This window comes from Ceratotherium simum, unplaced genomic scaffold (genome assembly GCF_057802395.1).
Source record: "Ceratotherium simum simum isolate JZ-2026a unplaced genomic scaffold, ASM5780239v1 HiC_scaffold_64, whole genome shotgun sequence".
Classification (NCBI taxonomy): domain Eukaryota; kingdom Metazoa; phylum Chordata; class Mammalia; order Perissodactyla; family Rhinocerotidae; genus Ceratotherium; species Ceratotherium simum.
The window spans coordinates 25431-50000 of record NW_028261280.1 but is presented as its reverse complement, the minus strand read 5'-3'; the positions used below and the strand labels follow the sequence as shown (position 1 = coordinate 50000).

Here is a 24570-nt window from a genome sequence, read left to right as displayed (position 1 = left end):
AAGAGGTGGAAGAAGAGGAACCTGCAGAGGAGACTAACAAAGACAGTGAGAGAAGTAAGCAGAGTCAGGAAGAGAATGGGGTCACAGAAAACCTTCCAAGCAAGAGAACTCAGTTAAGACACCCAAATGCCAAGGAAATAAGTGAAATAAGGCCAGAAAAGCATCCACTATGACCCAGTGACCTAAACTGACTGAAGCCAGCACAGCTACCGGAAGTACTGGGAAGAGGAGCAGGGTTATAAGGTGAAGGAGTGAGTAGAGGCAAACGAGGTACTACACCTAGAATGGACCATGCTTTTCAGAAGTGTAGCCACAAAGAGAGAGGCGATGGGAGGCAGACAGGGGTGAGTGGTGAGGGAGAGTTTTTGTTTGTTTTTTTAATGATGAACTTCATTGTGTTTATGTGAAGAAAAAGAAGCTAATTTGAGTTGGGGAAGCAAAACAGTGGGAAGGAAGAAGTGGGGAAGATGAGGAGACAAAAAGAAAGAGATAAAAACAGACACCTATCTATCAGGGAAGAAGACAAATGATACAGCAAGAATCCTAGGAAGTAAAAGAGAACAGGATGGGGTGTACATATGGAGGGTTAGCCTTAGAATGAAGAACAGACAGCAGCTTCTGGGAGACAAGAGAGATGGAGGTAAGTATGGATGAAGGATAGACGCAGTGGAGGAGGCCAAACAGAAATGTAAGGCTAACAAGTAGAAAGTAAGAAGTCAAGTCTGGGAACTTGAGTACAAATGGAAAAAATTTTGAAAAGCTTATAAGAGGAGTCCCTGGCAGGGTCACATAGCAGAACTAACAAGCAGTGAAAGCAATGATGAGAACTGAACTAAGATGGATGTCCTAAATCCGGGGTGGCGTCTATCCACACTGCTGTGGCCTTTCTCAGTGGTGCTCAGCAACAGGTGGGAAATAGAGAGAGCCTGCTGGACTGATCCAAACATGAAAGTATGCAGGGTGGTAGTTACAGGGGGTCCAGTTCAAATGTAAGTGCTGTAAATCAGCACAGGAAAGGTATTAAATAGAAAAGAAACATCTCAAGGTGTTTAAGAGATAAACAGATCTTTTGGCCCAATCTAACAGACTGCTGTAAGGTTTCAAAGATGTACACAATACGATGGCTCCTAATGCTCCCAAATGATAGTCAGTTGTGAAATTAAATAAAATGATAAATAGTGTGTCTCGCTGTTCTGCAAAACTAAGTGTATACTAAATTTTAAAAGAGTATTTAATTGTCAAACAAATTACAAGGTACCATGGTGCCTGGACATTTTTTGTATACAGATTCATGGGATTTTCCCTATCTTCAGTGAATGAGTCAAAATTATGACAATGCTTACAAAAATAATTTTCAATCTACCCCACTAATTGTATTCAGCAATGTGGAGGCACACTTACATTTTTGGGGGGTGTTATAGTTTTCTGGACAGCTTAAAAACACCTAGTATAAATCTAGATATAGTGATACATATGTATATTTGAAATAGAAAATATTTTAAAACTAATTATTTAGAGGACTATATTTCAAAGGGAAGTGTCTAAGTGAAACAAAAAAAAGAGCATTTGCTTAACAGATTGAAAATTGGATCACAAATAGATATTTTCTATTACATGAGACAAATGGTATGAAACAGGCAGGCAGAGTTCTGAAAGTGTGAAAGAAGAATTATTCACCCGATGAATCAATATGGCTCCACATGAGCAAATGGGCTTCACTGGTGGTAAGATCTAACACTTATCAAGTGCTTACGATGTGCGAAGCACCAATCTAAGCATTTTTATATATACTAACTCATTTAATCCTCACAAGAACCTCAATAATAGGACCAATAATAGTAGGTACTATTATTTTACCAATGAAGAATATTAACACAGAGAGGTTAATTAACATGCCCAAGGCCAGACAGTTAGTAAGTAGCAGAGCCAGAAGTCAAACCCAAGAAGTCTGACTCCTCAGTCGGTGCTTTTGACCACTCTGTTATGCTCTGATATGGAATAGTTTTTGATACCTTCATTTCAGCTGGTTTGTAGTAGCGTCTGTTGGGATCTTCCAGTGATGTTCTATATCCATCTCTCAAGAAACGTTTAAATCCATATTTTCCTTTTAATTTTCTAACCACTTTATCAAGTGTCTGGCTAAACAGAACTTCATCATCCAGGGCAAATGCAGGATAAGTGATGCAGGGGAGCAGGGCAGCATCTGTGTTCTGGCAGCAATAAAAAAAAGAAGGGACTGTAAGTGCCTGCAGTGATATGATCAACACAGCCCAAGGAGAATCATGGAGATGAAAAGCCGGTAAAAATAAGTCAATAAATAAGGAATAGATAATAAAAGGTAAATAAATAAGAAATAAGTCAATAAATAAGTCAATAAAAGTCTTCAACTGACAGTGAGATTGCTGTGCTGCAAGGGACACACAGACGCTTATATGGTATGGTTTAGTGAAGCTTACAGAGGAGATAAAACTTTATTCACCGATAAGGAGTATTTTCAAGGTTCAACACTGGACTCAAACTTTAAGATATTAATTAAAGCAGTGTGTAAAAATTTAACACCAATAACTAATCATTAAAACTTAGTTTCTCATAACAATTTTTTGGTATCAGTGAAAAACACAAAACAATCTAAATGTCCAACAATTAGATAAGTAAATTAGCAGCCATTAAAGTTTATATTGTAGAAACATTTATTGATCTGGAAACATGTCCATTCATAGAACCAGATTATCAAATATTATGAACAATATTCTCCCAGTATTATAAAATGAAAAGTATATATGTATATAAAAATATATAAAAACATATAAACACAAATTTTGTCACCCTAAGATTATAACTGAGTGGTGGAATAACGAGTGGATATTATATTATTATTATTTGCTTATTTGTGGGTTTTGTTTTTCTTTTATCATAATCCTGCATTACTTCTATAAAACAGTTATTTTTAAATAATTAAATTATTCCATTTTGAGTGTTTTCTAAGAATAGAGCCATAAATAACCCCTATAAAAATCCGCAATTGCGTACTACAGGCATATAAAAGTTTATCAGACAAAAAAAATTGTGACTCGAATGAGAGAAAAGAAGCATGAAAAATAATTTTATTCAAAAGGAATATAAATTATAAAAAATATTTTTCTAATATTCTGTGACAAAAAAATTCATTTTGGTATAATGTTGCTACTCTCTCCTGAAAAAATAAAAGGTCTACTTTTCTCCTGTTCTACAAAAGACTCGAAAGACAAAGCAGCTTTGTCCACAGCTCTGCTCACTTCCTGAACAAGACCTCCACAGACCAGGCAAGTGAGAGGCAACGTCTATTCTCTCTTCTCTTCTCTGCTGGCAACCTCTAACATTCTGGAACACATTCTTAGAAAAGTAAACAAAATTACATAACAATCATAAACGACAGCTCATATTAATTTATTATAAAAATATCTCACATGAGATCTTGATTCTCTGGGTAAGAGTGAGCACAAAGTTTGCCTATTGCGATTGTGAGCATCGAGATCCACAAATATAACCGAACAAGAACAGCCCTGGAACGAGAAAGAGAAAAACATTTCCTAAATTAAGAAAAAATGACTTGTAGAACATTGGGCATTTTGACTGTAAGAAATTTCACAAAAACACTAACATTGGTTGCATTGAGAGTGGCATTACAGAAGATTTTAATTTTCTTTTTTTATACTTTCAGCATTTCCCATATTTCTTGCAATAAACATTCATTTTATAATCATAAAAAATGTTATTTTTACATTTCCCTATTTCTCCTCAGTCTTCTTATAAATCAAAATGTATTGATTATAAGATAACTAATCAATTAAGGATATTTATGTTAATAAAAATACAAATAGTTTACTCACATTTTTGACAAGGAATAAAACAAGAACCAATTTGAGTTCACAAAATCTGAATTGTACAGTCCTAATAAAGAATGTTGATTATATGATCAAACTAAGCAATTTAGATACAATCTAGAATTACAGATATAAAAACTACTTGATTAAAATATAGAGACAGGAGAATCTCAAATAATAAAAATGCAAATAAAAGCTAATATTCACTGTGTGTCAGGCACTGTGCTTTATGCTTCACATGGATTATCTCATTTAATCCCCATATATAGAGGATTATTATCCCCATTTTACTGAAAAAGATGCTAAATCTTAGTTTAACAGAGCACGGGTTCAAAATCAAGTCTCTAACACAGAAGCCCACAACTTAACCACTAAGTTATACAATTTCCCACAATAAAAAATATCTTTCAAGTAAGAGCCAAAAAACTTGAACAAAAAGACAGGTGTAACAAAAAATGTCAATTGGTCTGCTAACCAAGTTAAAAAAATTTAATATTTAGCCATTAGTGCTTTCCATATTTACGAGCATAGCCATAAGTAAACATAGCTTTGTTCTTTTACTGGGGAGCTAAACATTTTGAAAACACAGAGAATGAAACTGGAATACAAATACAGCTTCCATTATAAGAGAATACTCAGAAAAACACATGGGGAAGGGAAGAAGAGAACTATCATTCCAATTCTCACCAACTTCAAAGACGCATTCACTCTGAAACTAAAATACCTCAAATCAATCACCTAGACTGAAACTCAACGTCTAGTGGTACTAGGCCCTACCTCCAAATATCAGACTCACTATATGTACATTTTTCCTGTTAACCCATGTACATACATGAGTATTAGCTCATAAAATAGAATGATTTCTCAGGCCGGCCCGGTGGTGCAAGTGGTTAAGTGCGCACGCTCCGCTGCGGCGGCCCGGGGTTCGCTGGTTCGGATCCTGGGCACGCACCAACACACCGCTTGGCAAGCCATGTTGTGGCGGCGTCCCATATAAAGTGGAGGAAGACGGGCACAGATGTTAACCCAGGGCCAGTCTCCCTCAGCAAAAAAGAGGAGGATTGGCAGATGTTAGCACAGGGCTGATCTTCCTCACCAAAAAAAAAAAAAAAAATAGAATGATTTCTCATTCATAATGTCATTTCTTACATCTGTTTTAACTCTGACGAGTAAATTAATAAATGAAGAAGAAATGAGTGAGGCTGTCATTCAACAACCAGATTAACGCTAAACTGTCCTTTCTATTATTTGAAATTCCCTAGTTTTCATATCCACTGACAAAATTGAATTCAACAAAGCTTCATGCGGTATCTGTCACTGTCAGAGTAATGTGTTCTCTGCTTTGAGGAAAACAAGATAGAACTTGACCTCTGCTCTCAAGGAGCTGACCCAGGTGATATTCAGTCCTAACCAGATGAATATTAAACAAAACAAAAAGACTGCACATGGCAGGCAATACATGACGATGTACCAAGATATGGGCCTACGTACCAAGTGAGTGGCTTAGATGAGAGAATAATAATGATAATAAATCTCTAAAGGTAACATAAAAAAAACAAAATAGGGAACCTGGGATACTTCATGGAGAAGGCAAGGACCAAAGCTAGGATCTGAATTTTTGTGGGAAGGGGAGCAGGCAGGGTAGTTAGAACAAACATCAGAGAAATGAATAGGTATGAGATGTTGGGAGCCTGTGAATACACAAAATAACAGGACTTATAATTTATCCTTAGGCTCATAATTAATAAAGTTAATTGCATGCCAAATCAGTCTGCCTTGAACTGAATTTTTAAAAGATAAAATCTAACTAGTGTAATTTATAAATAATGAAGTGAAACAGCAAATTTGGCAATTCTTGCCATTATCTGATTAATATAAACAAGCCAACTTCTATTTTCTGGCCACGAATAAATGGTTTATTTATCTAAATTCATCAAAGTATTTGTTCAGGTTTCTTCCTCTGCCAGCCTCTAAGAAATATGCACAAAGGGAAAAATAATTTCATAATATTACTGGATTTTAACAGTGAGAGCAAATGCTAGTTAACTATATTGTGTGGCTGTCCTCTTAAAAAATATACCATGCTTAGGCATAGGGCCAAGATTCACAGGAAGATAAAATTCACCATAAAATTCACCTAAGACCATGGGCACCTATTCCTGTTCAGAAGCAAATTTTTAAGAAAGTCATCAAGGAGACCCTACTTACGGAATTAATTATCACCAACTTTAAATCATCAGACACATTAATTTTATGCCTGCAAATTTCAAAGGAAGTTTGATACGTCTGCATTGCTTTGAATGCTCTGCATAACATGAGCAATTTCTCTAGTCATTGCCTTTTAGATTCTGGCCTCAGCTCATTTGTCAGTATTGTGATTTCTCCAATCAAAACCAGGAATATGAAAGGATGTTTTATATGTATATGTCACTCCAAAGTATCTGATTAACACTGTATATTTTATTTTCATCTTCCATTTCCTGAAATTATCACAACTCTACCATAATATCCTGACTCCATCTACAGAGCATATTTTAAGACTGATAGCTCAAACTGTATTCCCAAACTGAGTTTCTATGACTACTTTCTAGTAAATACACTAGAAGATGATTCAACCTAACCACTGTCATGGGGACTTGAGTTGCAATGGTGGGGAAGAGCTGCACTGAACCATCTACCCAGACTCCATGACTGCAACAAACACTTTTGAGATGGTACCTAAAGCCAAGGGTGACATCTATGACCATAAGACACTGCTGATCTCTTTAGTCTCAATTCAAAGTGAAATGATTTGAAGGATTGTCTGGGCCTTTCTTTACCCCATCAATCACTTCTCTGAACCTGAGCTAATAGGCTTGCTGCCATATAGCATCAAAGCATAAAAGAAGATGAAACCACTCAGTATATCTACTATACATGATTTCTATTCTTCTGAAAGCAAAATCATACCACAAAACTACGATCAGGAGACTTTCTTCCCTAGTTCAGCATTAAGCTGTTCTTGAGCTCCGTGGCAGAGCCTGGAGAGCAGTATTCTTACAGAAAGGATATTTACTGATGGGAATTACCCCTCTGCACCATGGCTGTGGTGGCAATGGGCATGTAAATAGTCAACTTTTACTTACTGGCCCAACAGTAGCTTCCAGCAGCCCCTCTCACAAGCCATGCTTCTCTTTTCTACAGAAGATTCTACTCACATGCATTAAAAGAACTTTCCAACTACAGAGCGAGATGAACCTGAGTAGTAATTCTCAGGGTTTCAGAAAGGGGAGAGCTGCAACTCAGACCCAGGAACCAAAAAACTGTTGCTTAGCATGTCTATGACATTTGCTGAGTGTGAATTATAATTTATTTGAAAATTATTATTTAAATATTGTCAAATATCACTTAAATATTATATATGTCACTATACTTATAGAGAACATATTTGAAAGTATGATGAAATATGTGATTCTCATATTGATGAGTATGTTTCTAAATGCTCCAAATTAGCCTTTATTATAAACTTATCACTAAAGAAATTAGGCCATTTTATCACATTTTCTTCTTAGATATTTTCTGCCAAAGAAAAATAACTTGCTTTCAAAGGGAAGATTTAAATGATAAGGATTTTTCCTTGAATAATAAGACAAGTCTGACATTTTAAAAAAAAGAAGAAAGGAAGTGTAAGAACACATAATAACCATTATCAAAGCTAAAAGCTTATTCCACCCAACAATTTTCCGTAAAAATAAAAATTAACGTTTGTCTTATCTCATACACTGAAGCACAAAAAGGGCAAAAGGCAAGCCTTTCACGCTGTTTGCCAAGTGGATGTCTCATTCAGAAGTTCAACAATTAAGAAGAAAATAGTGTGGTCAAAAGGTAAAAACTTCCAGTTATAAAATAAATAAGTCATGGGGACGTGATATACAGCATGGTGACTACAGTTAACAATGCTGTACCGCATATTTGAAAGTTGCTAGGAGAGTCGATCTTAAAAGTTCTCACCACAAGAAAAATAAATTTGTAACTACGTGTGGGTTTGGATGTTAACTAGACTTATTATGGTGATCAGTTCATAATATATACAAATACTGAATCACTATGTTGTACACCTGAAACTAATATGTCGATTACACCTCAATAAAGAAAACTAAATTTTTTAAAAAAGAAGAAAATGGCTTAAAAGTTTTCAAAAGCAAATGCACAGTTCTCACCTCTAAAGGTAGAAAGCATTCAAGATTTAAGATTTCCTGTACTAATAGTTGATATTCCAGATTCATTCCCAAGTGGCTTTGGTTTAATTCCTGTTCTGCCTCTTTGTTGCATGACCAGTGAAAAGCCACCTCAACTCTGTGACCACTCATTTTGAGAGAAGGGCCCTTCCAGCTCCAAAGATCTAAGATTGTCTGAGTTGCGATCAATAGGTGTACTTTTTCAAAGCTCTAAATTAATTTAGTTAAAGACACATGATCAGGTCTACTAAAACACTACATCAACAATTTTTGGAAATAGCTGAGAATATTCATCTGATCTGAAATCCCTCAAATCTTGAGGAGGTTTCTATAGGTTTTCATTTGAATAAAAACATTTCTTTGTTATATCAGTTCTTTTCCCAGCCACTGACTTTTAATTAGACCACAGCCCATTGAAGTACATGGAGCAATATGATAAAATGGTTAAACACTGAAAAGATCATATGCACTCTTAAATGTGCTACTATTTAGCAGGTATATTTTTAACTTTGCTGTAGAGGTGAGAATTTTAACATTAACAAAGTCAGGTTTCTGTAATTCTCCACATCAGAAACAAAAATGAAAGGGAATTGGTAAAACTAGGATACTGTTTGATATTATCCAAAAAAAGGGAAGATGGAGAGCTCCACTTGCAACATGTGACATCTATGTGGCTAAAGGAATAAGACATTATTTATCTATATTTCCATCCAAAATACTCAACGAATAGTCAACTCGGCAAACATTTGGCACACAGCTCTGCTGGGAACGGACATGAGCTAACCAAGGTCAATATTAACTCTGCTTAGAGCAGTCGTTCTCATCCTTGGCTGCACATTACAATTCCTGGGCAGTTGGAAACATCTCAAGGCCAAGGTCTCTCCCTAGACCAATTAAATCAGAATCTCCAGGGGTAGAGCCCAGCAATCAGTATTGCAAATAATTCCACTGTGCAGCCAAGACTGAGACATTATGGCTGAGGAACAATTCTAGCAGTATATTTATAACTCAGAATCAGAAAGTATAGTAGAGCAATTCAGTGCTTTTACAGTTATGGCTAAGAGATCTATGAAAGCTTCCTGGGAAAAGTAGGCTGAAGACAGAGCCCTGAAAGATGGGTAGTTAGGAAAGGTAGCATGTATACGTGTGGGCTTCTATGTAGGTGGAGGCATATATGTAGTATATATACCAGACACATAAGCAACATACACTAAGACTCAGGGACATCAAAGGAGATGGCACGATTGCAAAAAAGAGCTGACCAATACCTTATAACGTCCAACCTAGACACAAAACTCCATTCAGCACACTACTTGGTATGCCATGGAAGGCAGAAGAGCAAGACCTGTATCTTTCCAGACTGCTGCTGTAACACTATTGATTTAGTCCATGACTCCTCTAAGTCTCCTTGAGATACACTCTAGAGGCTTTTCAGTCCAATCTCTTCATTTCCCTTCTTTAACATTACCAGTACTTCATTAACAATAACAAGAGATAATATTTATTGAGGGTTTAATCTTTGCCAAGCACTATGCTAAGCTTTTTATTTGCATGAAAACCTTCTGAGTTAGGTCCTAGTATCATTATCCCTATTTTTTTAGATGAGGAAGCCAAGAGAGGTAAACAACTAGCCAATGTCACAGAACTCACTGGTGGGAGTACAGAGCATACAGTGAGTCTCCTGACTCCAAATACAATGCCATTCTTTTTTTTTTAATTGAGGTATAATTGACATATAACATTATATTAGATTCAGGTGTACAACATAATGACTCAATATTTGTATATACTGCAATATGATCACCACAATAAGTCTAGTTAACATCCATCACCGTACATAGTTACAAAAATTTTCTTTCTTGTGATGAGAACTTTTAAGATCTACTCTCTTAGCAATTTTCGAATATGCAATACAGTATTATTAACTATAGTCACCATGATACACATTACATCCCCATGACTTATGTTATAACTGGAAGTTTGTGCCTTTTGACCCCCTTCTCCTATTTCACCCACCCTCCACCCCCCACCTCTGGCATCCACCAATCTGTTCTCTGTATATATGTGCTTGGTGTTTTGTTGTTTTAGATTCCACATATAAGTGAGATCATATGCTATTTGTCTTTCTCTGTCTGACTTATTTCACTTAGCATAACGCTCTCAAGGTTCATCTATGTTGTCACAAATGTCAAGATTTCATTCTTTTTCATAGCTAAATAATGTTCCATTATATAGTCATGCATCACTTGATGATGGGGATATGTTCTGAGAAATGTGCTGTTAGGCACACTGTATGCTGTTCATCATTGTATGACTATCACAGAGTGTACTTACACAAACCTAGATTGTATAGCCTACTACACACCTATGCTACATGGTACTAATCTTATGGGACCACCATCATATATGCAGTCCATTGTTGACCAAAACATCGCAATGCGACGCATGATTGTATATATATTTACCACATTTTCTTTATCCATTCATCCATCGATGGACACTTAGGTTGTTTCCATATCTTGGCCATCGTAAATAATGCTACAATGCCATACCTTTATGCCATGTTTATGCCTTTATACCTTTATGCCATACTCCTTCCTTCCTTCCCACCTACCTATCTATCTAATATACCTATATACATACACAAACACAAACACAGACATATACACACACAAATTCATACATACACACGTACACACTAATTTAAATGAATGTATTGAGAGTGAGGCAAGGGTGAAAAGGAAATGAGAAGTACTGAAGGATACATGTGGGACTTCCATGAGTATGTTGACTCTTCCAGTGAGAAAGAAATGTTGACATAAGCCAAGAGATCAGTGCCAGAGGCACCAAGAATCTCCAGGAGAGGCATAATATTAATAATCCTGATTTTCGATAGGCTCACACCCCTCAAATCCCCATGAGCTCTGATCTCTCCATTTCTCCAGCCAGAGGTCTTGAGAGAGGAGGAAGAGTGTGGGAAGTGGGCGATTTAGTCTTGGGCACCCAAAATAAGGTGCTGCTCCCCTCTTCCCAATCCGTTCATGTCTATGTTCATTCTTCATTCTTTATGTCCTGGATGTAAGCAGAGTCCATCCTCCAAGAGGAAGTTAGAGTGAGAACAGAAGTGAGTTTGTGGATGTAGGGAGTGAAAGAGAGGCAGTTGTACTATAACACTCCAACTTAAAACTTTCTTAAATTCAAGACTTCGGGTACATAGTATTATAATTGCCATAACAAAAACCATGTTACCTTTTGCATATCTGCATAACTTCCTAAAATGTATTTTTACTGACTCGGCATTTTAATTGGTTGTTGTTTTTAGTGCCATCAAGTCCGTTCCGACCCCTAGTGACCCTGTGTACCGAAGAGCAGAACCCCGCCTGGTCTTTTTGCTCCATCCTCTCACCTTCTGGTGCTGTATCAGATAATGCTCCAATGCTATTCATAGGGTTTTCATGGCCAATTTTTTCAGAAATGTGTGGTCATGTCCTTCTTCCTAGTCTGCCTTGGTCTGGAAGCTTCCCTGAAACCTGTCCACCACGGGTGACCCTGCTGCTATTTGACATACCAGTGGCATAGCTTTCAGCATCACAGCAACACATGGGTGCCACAGTATAACAACCAACAGATGGGTGGTGAGGTTCCCTGACCAGGAAACGAACTCAGGCCACAGCAACGAGAGTGCTGAATCTTAACCACTAGACCACCAAGCATTTTAATAGCTTAGGGTTAATTATAATATCAGCTGGAAACTTCCTTTGCCCTCCCATCTTAAAAATCTTTACAAAAATTGCTAAAGACAATTAGCCTACTTCCTGATCCAAAGTAATAACCTGTATTCCTACATTTTATTCCCTTTCATTGACAACTCAATCCATGGTCACTTGATTGGGTGCAGAAACTTGTTAAAGATCTTGTTTTAAGAAAATTTAAGGCAACCCTTAGGATTTCTCTTTTATCCCAAAGAAAATGAGATTTACACATATAATTACAGCCAGTTGAGGATTAAGCTAGGATTAAAAATTCCAATTCTTTGGCTGCACATATAACACAAATTCCCCTCTACATAAGATTTACATTAAGTTGAAACCAACATGAGAACTAATATGGAAAATATATGCTATATAAGGCTAGGAATATTTAAAACTGTGAAAGCTCAACAAGAGACCTGAGGAAAAAGCTAGCGAACAAAGACAATGAGAATTCTTTATGAAGATATTTTTTTCTTTCTAATTAAGCAATGTTTTTTAGTTAGAAAACTAAAATTTAACTGGCAAATCATATTCAAAGGAAAGTCTGTTCAACCATGGTCTGCCACACAAATTTCAGACATTCTCTGATCATAAGGAATGACTTGGTTAATGAATGGCCAAATTAATTAAAAACATAATTCAAAAAAACAATCACAGTTTATTGTTACTATTGCTGTTTTTTTTACCTGGTTGCCAAAGAGGCTGAATCCAGTAATTGCTTCTAGAGCTGCTTTTGCTAAGCCAACAGAGCTAGAAGAGAAAAGGAAATACTTTATAACTCTAATACATCTGGCTACAAAATAAGAACCATTATCTGATGAATATTCACAAGCAAGTTTCTTTATTAAAACTTAGAACAACTTCTGTAGGGAGAATAATGTCTAAGAGATCGCAGTCTGACATTTCACTATTTTAATTTCTCTTTTTTATAGTTAGTGATCTTCTGGGAAAAATATTTCTAAGTTCACCTTGATCTAGGCAAATGGTCATACTATTGATGGGAGTAGTTTTAATTCCAGTATCATTTATATTCACTAACTCAAGAAAAAAAAGATGAACTTTAGAGGAAGGTATATTATAATGACATGTGCACAGTAATAACAAGGTTGCGCATCATTACCTCAGATCAATGTAAAAGAGCTTTTCTGACATCAACTCTGAGCCTTAAAAAAAGTTCTTGCACATCATACACTTACCACAGAGTGTGGTTTAATATACCCATTCAAATACTCTTTGCTTAGAGTCCAATAAAATAGGCATTACTTTATGCTCACAAAACAACTAATCATCATACCTCTCATTCTTTGCTATATTGTTCTGTTTATAATAAAATACGTACTCCTTTGCCCTCTCAAATGCCACATACAATAGTGCTGGAAAATGGGAAGACCCAAATTTCATTAAAAATATGACTGTCATCTTATAAATAACACTTAAATATTTTAGATCTAATATCCAGTTTATTTTACTTATTGCTTTTTTTCTGTTTTTATTAAAAGCAAATGCATATGCCATTAATATCATTTAAAATTAATGATCTGTCATCATTTCAGCATTTCTCTAAAGGAGTGATTATCAAAGTGTGGTCCCCAGAGCAGTAGCATTATCTGGGAACTTGTTAGAAATGCCAGTTCTCACTCCTCTCCAGGAGTGGGGCCCAACAATCAGTGTTAAAAAGCCCCCCAGGGGGTTAAATGCACTTTAAATTTGAGAACCACTGTTCTAAGCTATTCGAATCATCATTATCTACATTTTCAATGGGTTGTTTACATGAAATGTTCTCAAGTATGCATTACTTTTAATACAGGATAGTAAATAGGTGGGAAACCTTTTAAAATACATGGATGGGGAAGTGGAGTAGACATAAGTTTCCCTATTTCTCTCACTAAGTACAACAAAAAACCCTGGACATCACATAACAAAAATAAAAAGGCTCAGAAAGATGGAAAGGCAGACTGGCTAGGAGCCTTAGGATTCTAGGAACAACACTTGGTAAGTTCCCTGAGTTTCCTTTTTGCCTCCAATATACCAGACTTAGAGCTAAAGAAGCCAAAAACCAGGAAATGCCAGTAGGTGCATTAAAAAAAGCCCCAACAAAAGCCTGCTCTCTCTAGCCAAAGGACCAGGAAAAGGATAGCCTAGCAAAACACAATAGATAACAACCACTCAAAATTTAGACAATTTAAAATTTAGAGAAGAACCACTCAAGAAAAGAAAACTGTGGCCCTACCCCCACTCACTCCTGTAAAGGCTAGTGGGGAACCTAGACTTCTACATTGAGTCTATAATAAGGAACTGCACCCAACCTGCAACCCTCTCAGCTGCCATGTGATGTCAGAGAAGTCCAAGAAGGAAGCCAAGACTTTCATTACCAATGAGTGTTAAGAAGTCTCCCCCTCACACTTCAGCGTCAGTGGAGAACACACGGAAAGCCTAGACTTCCACACCTGCTCGCCAGTAATGAGATGAACCTACCCTTCCTGCTGGGATGGCATCAGAGGAGGTCCAATGGAGAGTCAGTACTTTCACTAATGCCCAGCTGCAAAGAGGCCATATCCTCTCCCTGTTACGTAAGTAGAGGCCAACTGGGAATGAGTAATGAGGCACTCCTATCCTTCCTAGCCAAGGAGGTATCAGTGGAGGCCTACTGGGGAACTAGGCATCCCAACTAGACCCAGCAACAATGAAGAGTCTCCATCTTGGATATCAAAGAAAAACCTAGACTTACATTCCCACCCAGTAGTAATGAGGTGATGACCCTGCCCCCTTCCCCTGGCAGAGTGGTGCCAAAAAAATATAGCTAAAATAGAAAGTGAAAATAAGATTCAGGGTGTTACAACATAATACTCAAAATGTCCATATCTCAATCAAAAATCACTGATCATATCTAGAACCAGACCCAGCCAAACTGAATGAAAAAGGACAATCAATAGATGCTAACACTGAGACGAAAGCAATGTTAAAATTATCTAACAAAGATTTTAAAACAGCCATAATAAAAGTTCTTCAATGAGCAATTATAAATATGATTGAAACAAATGAAAAGATAGAAAGCCTCAGCTAAGAAACAGAAAAGTGTAAACAAAGTTTTTACAAGTGAAAAATTACGATAATAAAAATTAAAAGCTCAGTGGACAGGATCAATGGCAGAATGGAGGAGACAGAGGAAACAATAACCAAATTGGAAGATAAAACAATAGAAATTATCCAATCAGAACAAAAGAGAAACAAATTGACTAGAAAAAAAAAACGAAGAGAGCTTCAGGGACCTTTGGGGCTATAACAAAAGATCTAACATTCATGTCATTGGACTCCCTCAAGGAGAGAAGAAAAAGGGCAAAGCTAAAAATAAAGTACTTGAAATAATGGCAGACAACTTCCCAATTTGCAAGAGACAAAAAGCTACAGATTCAAGCAGCCGAGTGAAACTCAATCAGAATAAAATAAAAATATCCATGCTAGGCACATCAAAACTTCTGAAAACTAAAGACAAAGAAAAAAATCTTTAAAGTAGCCATGGACAACATTTTACCTATAGTGGAAAAACAATGGAATGACAATGAATTGCTTACCAAAAACCATGAAGGCTAAAAGGATGTGGTGCAAGTGTTTTCAAGCATTGAAACAGAAGAACTGTCAACCCAGAATCTTATACCAGTAAATATATCCTATTTGTTTATTTATTTACACAAGACATTCCCAGATGAAAGAAAAATAAGAAATCTGTCACCAGCAGATCTACCCTAAAAGTATGACTAAAGTAAGTTCTCAAAACAAAATGATTGCAAGCAAGCAACCAACCAATCAACCTTGGAACAATCAAAAAGGAAGAAAAAATATAGTAAGCAAAAATATGGGTACACACGATAGGCTTGTCTTCTCCTCTTGAGTTTTATAAATTATGTTGACAATTACAGCAACAGTTGTAACACTGTGGGTTCTAAATGCATGTGGGAAAAATATTTATGATAACTATAATATAAATGGGGGAGGGTAACAAGACATAAATGGAGGTAAGGCTTCTATATTTGCCTCCAGTGGGTGAAATAATGACCGCGATACACTCAGTTTATATATATAATGTAATACCTAGAGCAATCGCTAAAAAGCTATACAAAAAGATACCTTCAAAACCATTACAGATAAATCAATACGCAATTCTAAAAAATGCTGAAGAACCCACAGGAAGGTAGGAAAAAGAAAACAGAGAAATGACAAGGCCTGGAACCTGAAGGAATAAAGTCCAAGTGAAAAATATGTGCCAGTTTAAAACATGTCTGCAAATCCTTTGACAGTCTTCCCCTCAAGAGGTGGAGTCTTATTCCCCTCACTAGAATATGGCCTGGTCTTACTGACTCTAACAAATAGAATGTGGTGGAAGTTATACTGCATGACTTCTAAGGCTAGGTCATAAAAGGCAATACAGCCCCCACCTGGCCCTCTCTTTTGTGACGCTGGACCTTGGAACCCAGCCACCATGTTGTGAGGAAGTCTATATGAAAAAACTTCATATAAGTCTTGTGGCAGACAGCTCCTGCCAAGGTTCCAGTCAACATTCCGATACCTGAGTGAGGAAGCCATCAAGCTGACTCCAACCCCACCCACAACTGATGGAAAATGCATAAAAGACCCTGAGCAAGAACCACCTAGCTTAGCCCAGCAACCCTCAGAACTATGAGAGTTAATACTAATAAAATATTGTTGTTGTTTTATGCCTCTAATTTGGGGGTAGTTTATCGGCAACAATAGGTAACCAGAAAAGAACCTAAGTCAGGTTCCTAATTCTATCACATACCCAGAATAAGTAGGCCAATCATACTCAGCCTTGCATGCTCCAAATGGAAACCAAATAGTACCTGCATAAGAATTCTAGACTCCTGGAACCTAAGGGTTAGGAGAGCCCCTAGGGGTCATCTATTCTGATAGTTCATGCAAAAACATCCATTGTCAACTGGTGTTCTTGCTTAAGAATGTGTTCCTGATGTCCTAGGAGTTCCCTTATAGCCCCCAACGCACAAACATTTACATGCATTTAACTGAGTAATACCAGAAAACCTCCACTTACAGTGTGAGGTACATGTGTTATGAAGACTGTTTGTAGTATTTTGAGAAGCGAGAATAAATAAATTATTCAAAAGGCAAATATCCAAAAGAAATACTGCACTGGAGGAGATACACAATGTAGCTAAGTCAAGGTTTTGTCTTTAACATGACAGCTAAAGGATGAATTTGGAAATTGTCTTCTAAATAAAGCATTGCAAAAAAAAACAAACACTGTACCTGGACTAGAGTAAATGTGGAACTCTTTCTCTTTTAACTTTCTTTCCCAATGCAATTGGTTAAATAATTGGACTTAACTGAAATTCACACATATGTTACTTTATTATCCACTGGTTATTTAAATCTCCGGCTACAGCAGGCTATTTAGAAACTCAAACATACTCCTAATGTGATCTTACATTTTACTGGCAAATATAATACATACTGTTCTAAGAGTTAAAAATATTTTACTAGCACAAGACATTCTCAGAAAATAAATTACTCTATAATTAGTTATTGAATATATTAATATTAGGTGAATACTACCAGTAGAACATTCACCAATCTGATTCTTGAAAAGTGTTACCTCAACATTCATTTAACAGGGCTAAAATGAAGTGATGTTCGCTTGGGAGATAGTTTGTAATAAAAGTGGTTTGTTGCATATTTCAAAGCTTTTCTAGAAAAGATGATGGGTTTGGACTCAGTGATTGATAACCCACCACAGAATCCAAAAAATTCATTGACAAGCATGAGAACTAAATTCACATCCTCCTGCTCATTAACACTGTGCTTTAGCTCCCTGAGCCACCCAATCATATCCCCTGAAACAGCAAGGACTTGACAGGACTATAGTTTTAATGGGTGCTGATGAATTGTTCAGTACAGCAAAAATATATAAAATGAAGCAGAACGGAGGGATAGCTGCTTCTATCATAGTTCAATGACTGGAACATCAAAAACGATTTAAGAAGATTAAGTAGTTATTTTAAATAACAAGCACTGTGTGGAATAAAATGGTCACTAAAAGCATCTTAAACTGAGTAAAGTGGTGATATGATGGTTACTTATCTGATATTTTAGTGATGGCTTTCTTTATTGGAAAAGCCAAGCGAATAGAACATAAAACCGTGGAAAAAAAAAAACTGAAAAATCAGATCTAAATTTCTAAATTCTCTTTGCTTCTACAGTCTTCTTTGTACCGCAAATATAAGATTTAACAAAGTAAAAAAGGAAATTATGCTATTAAATAGAAAGTTCTATTTAGGAGTTAATGTTTCAAAAACTTTTCTTTCTATTTGGGCAGATATCCACATTACTAAGTTATTAAGTACAATTTTCCTTTTTCTTCCCAACAGCCAAAAAATTCAAAGTTAGTCTTGGTGAAGATTCAATTCACATCTTATAGATGACTCATCTCTTCTCCAAAACAAAGAATTTTGGTTTAAAGTTAGTCCCAAGGTGTAGGAATATCCTCACATAAATGAGGAAGGGGAAATATAAAGATTAAAATACTTTAATTCAACTTGGAGCAGCTGAGAAGACTACTTGGATACGTAATTCTGGGGGTTAAGAATTTGTGCTACAATAAATAGGTACCAAAAAGATATATGGAGGAAAATGTAATTAAATCAAATAATATAGGATTTTAAAATACATAGGCATTTGTTAAAGACTTAGAGACTGAACAAGAGAAAAGAGGAGAATTAGCTGACAGAGTTCCAGACACCCTGGGAGAAACTGAAAGGAGCATGTCACTTGAGGAAAGTCAAGTCAACAGAAAAACCAGGAAAGCAGGGAACACTTGCTTGGGAAACATTTCAAGAAAATCATAGTGAGCCTAGAGCAATGGATCCTTTTCCTAAAGCCCTGAAAAGGGTGAGGCAGCTGATAGAATGGGGTTCAGATAAATGTAGAGAGATCACCTTTCAGAAAAAAATTCTAGGGTTTATCTAAGAAATACTAAATAATTCAAAAACTTGGACTAAAAGGGATACCAGCAAACCTGGGGCTGAAAAGGGCAGATCAGGAAGGGTCTGATCAAAGCATTAAGTTGAATCAAGCTGTACTGATTACTAAACAAAGATATACTTGAAACTTATAACAGTTTCACCAAGAGCATATACCCTACTGTTCTTTCAAACTTTAGAAAAACTTTTTAAGACTTGAAAATACAACATGAAAGAGCAGAAACAACTTTGGACTTGGAGGCCAAGCACCTGGAATCCAGTTCTGGTTCTACTACCTACTGGGTTGTATCATTTAAGGGCAGGGTCGGGGGGAGATCGCTAAACCTTCTAAACCTTAGTTTCTTCCCGTATAAAAGGCAATAATGTTCCCTGCCTGACCTAAATAAAATATATTCTGTAACTGTACAGTGCCACAGATTGCAATTATTAAAGGATCACTGAGAATGGATGCTGAAAAGGGAGGCTCTGACCTCAGAATACTATGTGTGCGTTTTGGGGGCCTAGGGGTGGTAACCTTCTTTGACCAAGTTGCAGCTTAGAAGGGATGTGCCCAGTGTGATAAGGGAAGAAAGGAACATTCACCAAGCCAGTCGCTTTGGCCAAGGCCCTAGTGAGCACCAAGGCAACAGTCAGATTGTGCTCTGTCTCTTCTCTGACTCCTGCTAAGGAGGACTGCATAGTACACAGCTAGAGGGAGAATGGCAAAGAAAGCCAGAAGGCAAAAAGGGTGGTATGGGTACTTATAGCAAGAGTTACTGTATACTACTTCAGGCTGTCTGAAATGAGGAGGACAGCTTAAGGATATAACAGGGTATTGCACTAAGCAGTAAAGATCAGATCCAACCAGGCACAGACAGTTCTGGGATGTCTTACAGCAGCAACAGGCTAAGCAGCAGCTCCACATTCCACTACCCAGGCCTGAGCACAGAAAGATACTGGCCTACCACCACTACCGCTATCACTGCGTCCATCAGTGCCAAAGTCCGCCTGCAGTGTCAAAATAGACCCTTTTGGCACCAGAGGTGACACATCCAAGAAGGCTTGTGGAGATCTGAGGTCAGACACATTTGAAAAAAATGTTTAAAATTCTTATGGAGAATTGTAAAGTGTTATACCATAGAAAATTAAAAGATCAATGTTAAATGTATAAAACCCATCATCCAAACCTAATGGCAAACTTCCTTACCCATCCATTTGAATATAATTGGCCTGCTACAATTAAGATTAATTTTGCATGCAAAAGGTAGCAAAGAACATCATATAATGATCTTCCAAGCCTTGAAATAAAATCCTTAATGGTTCAATTAAAGGATTGCATCTTAGTTACAAGAAAACAAGTTGGAGCCTGTTTTTTCACTAGAAACCTTCCAACACCTTCACTTTCTAGGATGGTATCTTTCACCCAAGGTTCTTTCTGAGTTTGCTACACTTTTTATAAACAGAAAAAACCCTACTCCAAATATTTTATACTGAAAATAATGTCAGTGGGATAACATTGGCATGTATCAAACGGTTATTAAAACGCAGATAAAAGTTCTGATAAATCATAAATGCTAAAAAGGTAAATTTTTAAAAATCACCTTTTCTAATCAAATCCACTTTCTTTCTTGTAATTTGATAATCTGGAAAATGTTGAGAACTTAATTTGGATTATGGCTGAAATATAACATTATCTTCCTATTTTTAATATTTGCCAGAATTTGTTTAATGTCTGAACTGAACTTTCCCACAAATTATTTCTCCACTTCACTGACTTCTTCACTGATTGCTACTATTCTGCTGTGTACTATAAAAATGCCTCATATGAATCATAAAACTTACAGAAAAATGTTTGTATTTTAGTTAACCAGAGTTAACTGAAGTCCTTTTTGTTTTAATCTTTGTTATTAAAATATTCTTAAATATGTGAGTACACTTGTATTCTAGTGCTCACTTATGCCAGGTATTCAAATGCTTTACATATATGTTAACTCAATCATTATAACAACTTTATAAAGTAGAAACTATTATTATCTTCATTTTATAGATGAAGAAACTGAGGCATGGAGATGATACACAGCTAGAGACCTGGAGCCAGTTTCTATATCTTAGTTTATATCTTATATTGGCTTAGTTTTCTGTGTGATTAGTTCTTCTACCCAAAAAAATATACAGCTGTGGATTCCTCTTAACCAGTGTTTCTTAAACTGTTTCTCTACTTCAAGTCTCAATGATCTAAACTGACCTATAGTTAATCACCTTTAAATTCTTAAATCTTTTAGTGTGAAATGGATAGGACTCATTGAGCTACACTTTTTAGTTAAAAGATGACCTCCTGGGCAAAAATTTACAACATCTGAAAGGTGCAATCAGTCATTAAAGCTATTTCCCTAACCCTAAGGAGTAAAGGAAATTCACAAACTACTAACATAAGTTATCAACTATTCTTGTTTATTCAAACCCCCTAAACCACAGCTCAAGATGGTGACCACACCTCTCAGAGAAAACAATGAATGTTAAGTTTTATATGAAGGGTATAAGTATCTCTGATTAGGACAAAAATCAGCTCTATAACATGGAAGGGAATTTTACATGCAATGTATATACATAGGCGTTTGGCAATTTTAATTTCCTTGATCTTTCAAAGAGTGTCATTGTAAAGAGGAAAAAGAAAATGACTTGGCTGAGCAGCAAGGTCAAGCCGTGGACTGGAGGCTGATATGCATGTACTAACACCACGGGAGGCTGGGAAAGACACCCTGCTCCTTTCCTGCATCTGTTTATGGGCACTGAGAGCAGACTCTTTTGGTTTAATTTTAAGTGAATTTCATCTGCATCACATAGAAAAAAAAAAAGAGATGACATTAACATAGAAACCACAGTTCCCATCTAATACTTTTGATTTTTATTCATATTCAAATTCCACACATTTAAATTAAAAAAAAAAAACCCTTAGAAATAAACAAATTACCTCGAATGTAGCTCTGTGCTGCCATTATTATATTTGCTTCCTCTTTCCCAGACACCAAAATCAGGCACACGGTAAACTCTTCCTACACAAAATACAAGGTTTTGAATAAAAGAGACCTAAAAGAAATGAAATAAAACATAAGGACACATGCAGTAACAGGATCTTTTGATACTGATAAGAACAATTAGATACCGTTTGAAAACCAAATACATACTTGCCTACTAGCACTTTTTTACCATGTTGAAACTCTTGTGATTATTACATTACTATTAATATTCTGCTATACCTGGCTTTTCAAATATAAAGCTTAAAATGAGAACCTAATATTATACCGTACAGATACAGAATTTAAATCCTGTCAATGCTCCAACGATAATTCTTCAATGATACACTTATTACTGTTCATGACTACTGTGCATCTTAAGAATTAAGAAAAACATAAAGCACTCTTTTATACTAGATAATAATATTTGGAATCTAAAATAGCCATATGAAATGTTAAATAAGCCTAAAACTTGAGAGATAAAAAGGTATTTCTCAGTTCTGCAACGAGCCAGTCCCATGTTGAATAAACCAGGAGTCTTGAGTCTATTACTCCTGGAATCTAATTTTCCTCCTGCCTTTTCGACAGGTATAGGTACCCATTCTTTTTTTTTTTTTTTTTTGTGAGGAGGACCAGCCCTGAGCTAACATCCAATGCCAATCCTCCTCTTTTTTTTTTTTTTTTGCTGAGGAAGACTGGCCCTGGGCTAACATCCATGCCCATCTTCCTCTACTTTATATGGGATGCCGCCACAGCATGGCTAACAAGCGGTGCGTCGGTGCGCACCCGGGATCCGAAGCGGCGAACCCCGGGCTGCCGCACCAGAACGTGCGCACTTAACCGCTTGCGCCACCGGGCTGGCCCCTAGGTACCCATTCTTATAAACTCAAAGCTGCACTTGGAGGTAGGCTCCAACCAACAGGTCAGGAGTCACAGCTTCCATGTAAGGATTTCAAATATTTGATGAAGTTTACGCTCTCAGAAGTAACTACGGAAAGCAAAGATTACAGTCAGTTCTTATTTAATAAAACTTTAGTCATTTTAATAAAGGCAATATCTTAAGTGGGCTATGGTCCTGATTATAGGGTTTTTAATTTAGTCATCATGTTTGGTTCAATAAGACAAACTGAATATGTGCATCTAGCCTACCCTTCATCTCAAGATCCCTCTCAAGTGGCAATATATATTCCCAACTGCCACCCTACACACACATAATTAATATAATGTATATACTTTTAGAATGACAGAATAATAACACTGAAAACCAAGGTAAGGTGCCACCAGTAGACCAGAAACTTTGAGAAATTACAGGAAGACAGAAAGCAGTAGGAAGGAATTGATCAAGAAATCAGAGCAGGAGCCGGCCTGGTGGCATAGTGGTTAAGTGCGCGCGCTCAGCTGCGGCGGCCCCGGGGTTTGCGGGTTTGGATCCCAGGTGCGCACCGACGCACCGCTTGTCAAGCCATGCTGTGGCGGCGTCCCATGTGAAGTAGAGGAAGACGGGCACGGATGTCAGCCCAGGGCCAATCTTCCTCAGCCAAAAGAGGAGGATTGGTGACAGATGTTAGCTCAGGGCTAATCTTCCTCACACACACAAAAAAGAAATGAGAGCAGAGGAAACCATAGCCCCTCAAAATGGTTCTTCATTGTAATCTAGCGTCTCTGGAAAGTCTCTAAGGCCAGAGTCAACATATACATATATCAAGAGTTGAGCAGGGAGCAGTCTACCCAGATTCTCTTACAAATGATAGACAGCTGGGGCACTTAACACCTGCCTTTTCCATTCTCCATCCCAACAGAGAGATATTTGCCCTCAGGGCCAAGAACAGCTCACACATTTCAGTGGACAAAAAGGAACTAGGGTGTTGGGGCCTCACAGAAAGAGAACTGAACATAAGAGAATTCTGGGTTTCCACAAAACATGCATCTATCTCACAACTTCTCTACCCAAGAGTGGAGCAGTACATACCTACAGTAAACTTTTTTTTACTTTGATCATTGGTGAGGGTCTCCCTAGCTTTCCCAACCTCTTGCTACCTTGTCTACATACCCTAAGGAAAACCTGCCTGTATAAAAACTCTGGTCCATTTTCACAAAACCTGGTGTCTTTGGCTCTTCCATGGTCTTTCAAGTTATTTAGATTCTATAACACATACAGGAAATATGCTATACTTTGTCAGGTCTCCACGTTTAAAGCTTTGAAACCATCCAAACCTTCTTCCTTTCACGATAAACTTCTCAAGTGATAAGTGATAGTCCATATACCTCTTTCTTAATCCTCTTAGGAGAACTTTAGGAACAGGCTTAGGCCCAAGTAAGGCAGTCTGGTCAGGCTGTGTAATTGGCATAACAGGTGGCTAGAAAGGCATTTTTGGCTAACAAGCCCTGTGGGGAAAACTAAAATAACACTTACATTCCAGTTCTGCAAGTAAGCAGTTTGGAAACTGCCATTCCACTCCGTCTTAACAACAAGTAAAAAGCTGAACAGACTGAAAAATCAACAACTCTTCTTGGATCCATAAGAGAAAAGAGGACACAGAGCAAACTGCTGCTCTATGACTGGAAAGACAACAGGTGAATACAGGCAGTCACGGCTTCCTGGAGCAGAGACTCACAGGGGAAACCAACTTGGGAACTAGCACTGGGGTAGTAAAAACTTAACGGTAACTGACAAACTGCTCAGTTAAAAACTGAGAGTTAAAAACTCCAGGAGGACCCGGTCATAAGGGGGTTCC

The 24570-nt window shown here is 37.0% G+C and overlaps 1 long non-coding RNA gene across 1 annotated transcript; it reads right to left on the bottom strand.

Moving 5' to 3' along the window:
- Positions 1-1990: 1990 nt before the first annotated feature.
- Positions 1991-21929, bottom strand: LOC147911136 (uncharacterized). The gene is made up of 4 exons (XR_015551529.1): positions 21793-21929; positions 12519-12582; positions 3447-3542; positions 1991-2210 (listed from the first exon to the last, which is right to left on the bottom strand). It is a non-coding gene; the product is annotated as an uncharacterized LOC147911136 (long non-coding RNA).
- Between the last annotated feature and the right edge of the window lie 2641 nt (positions 21930-24570).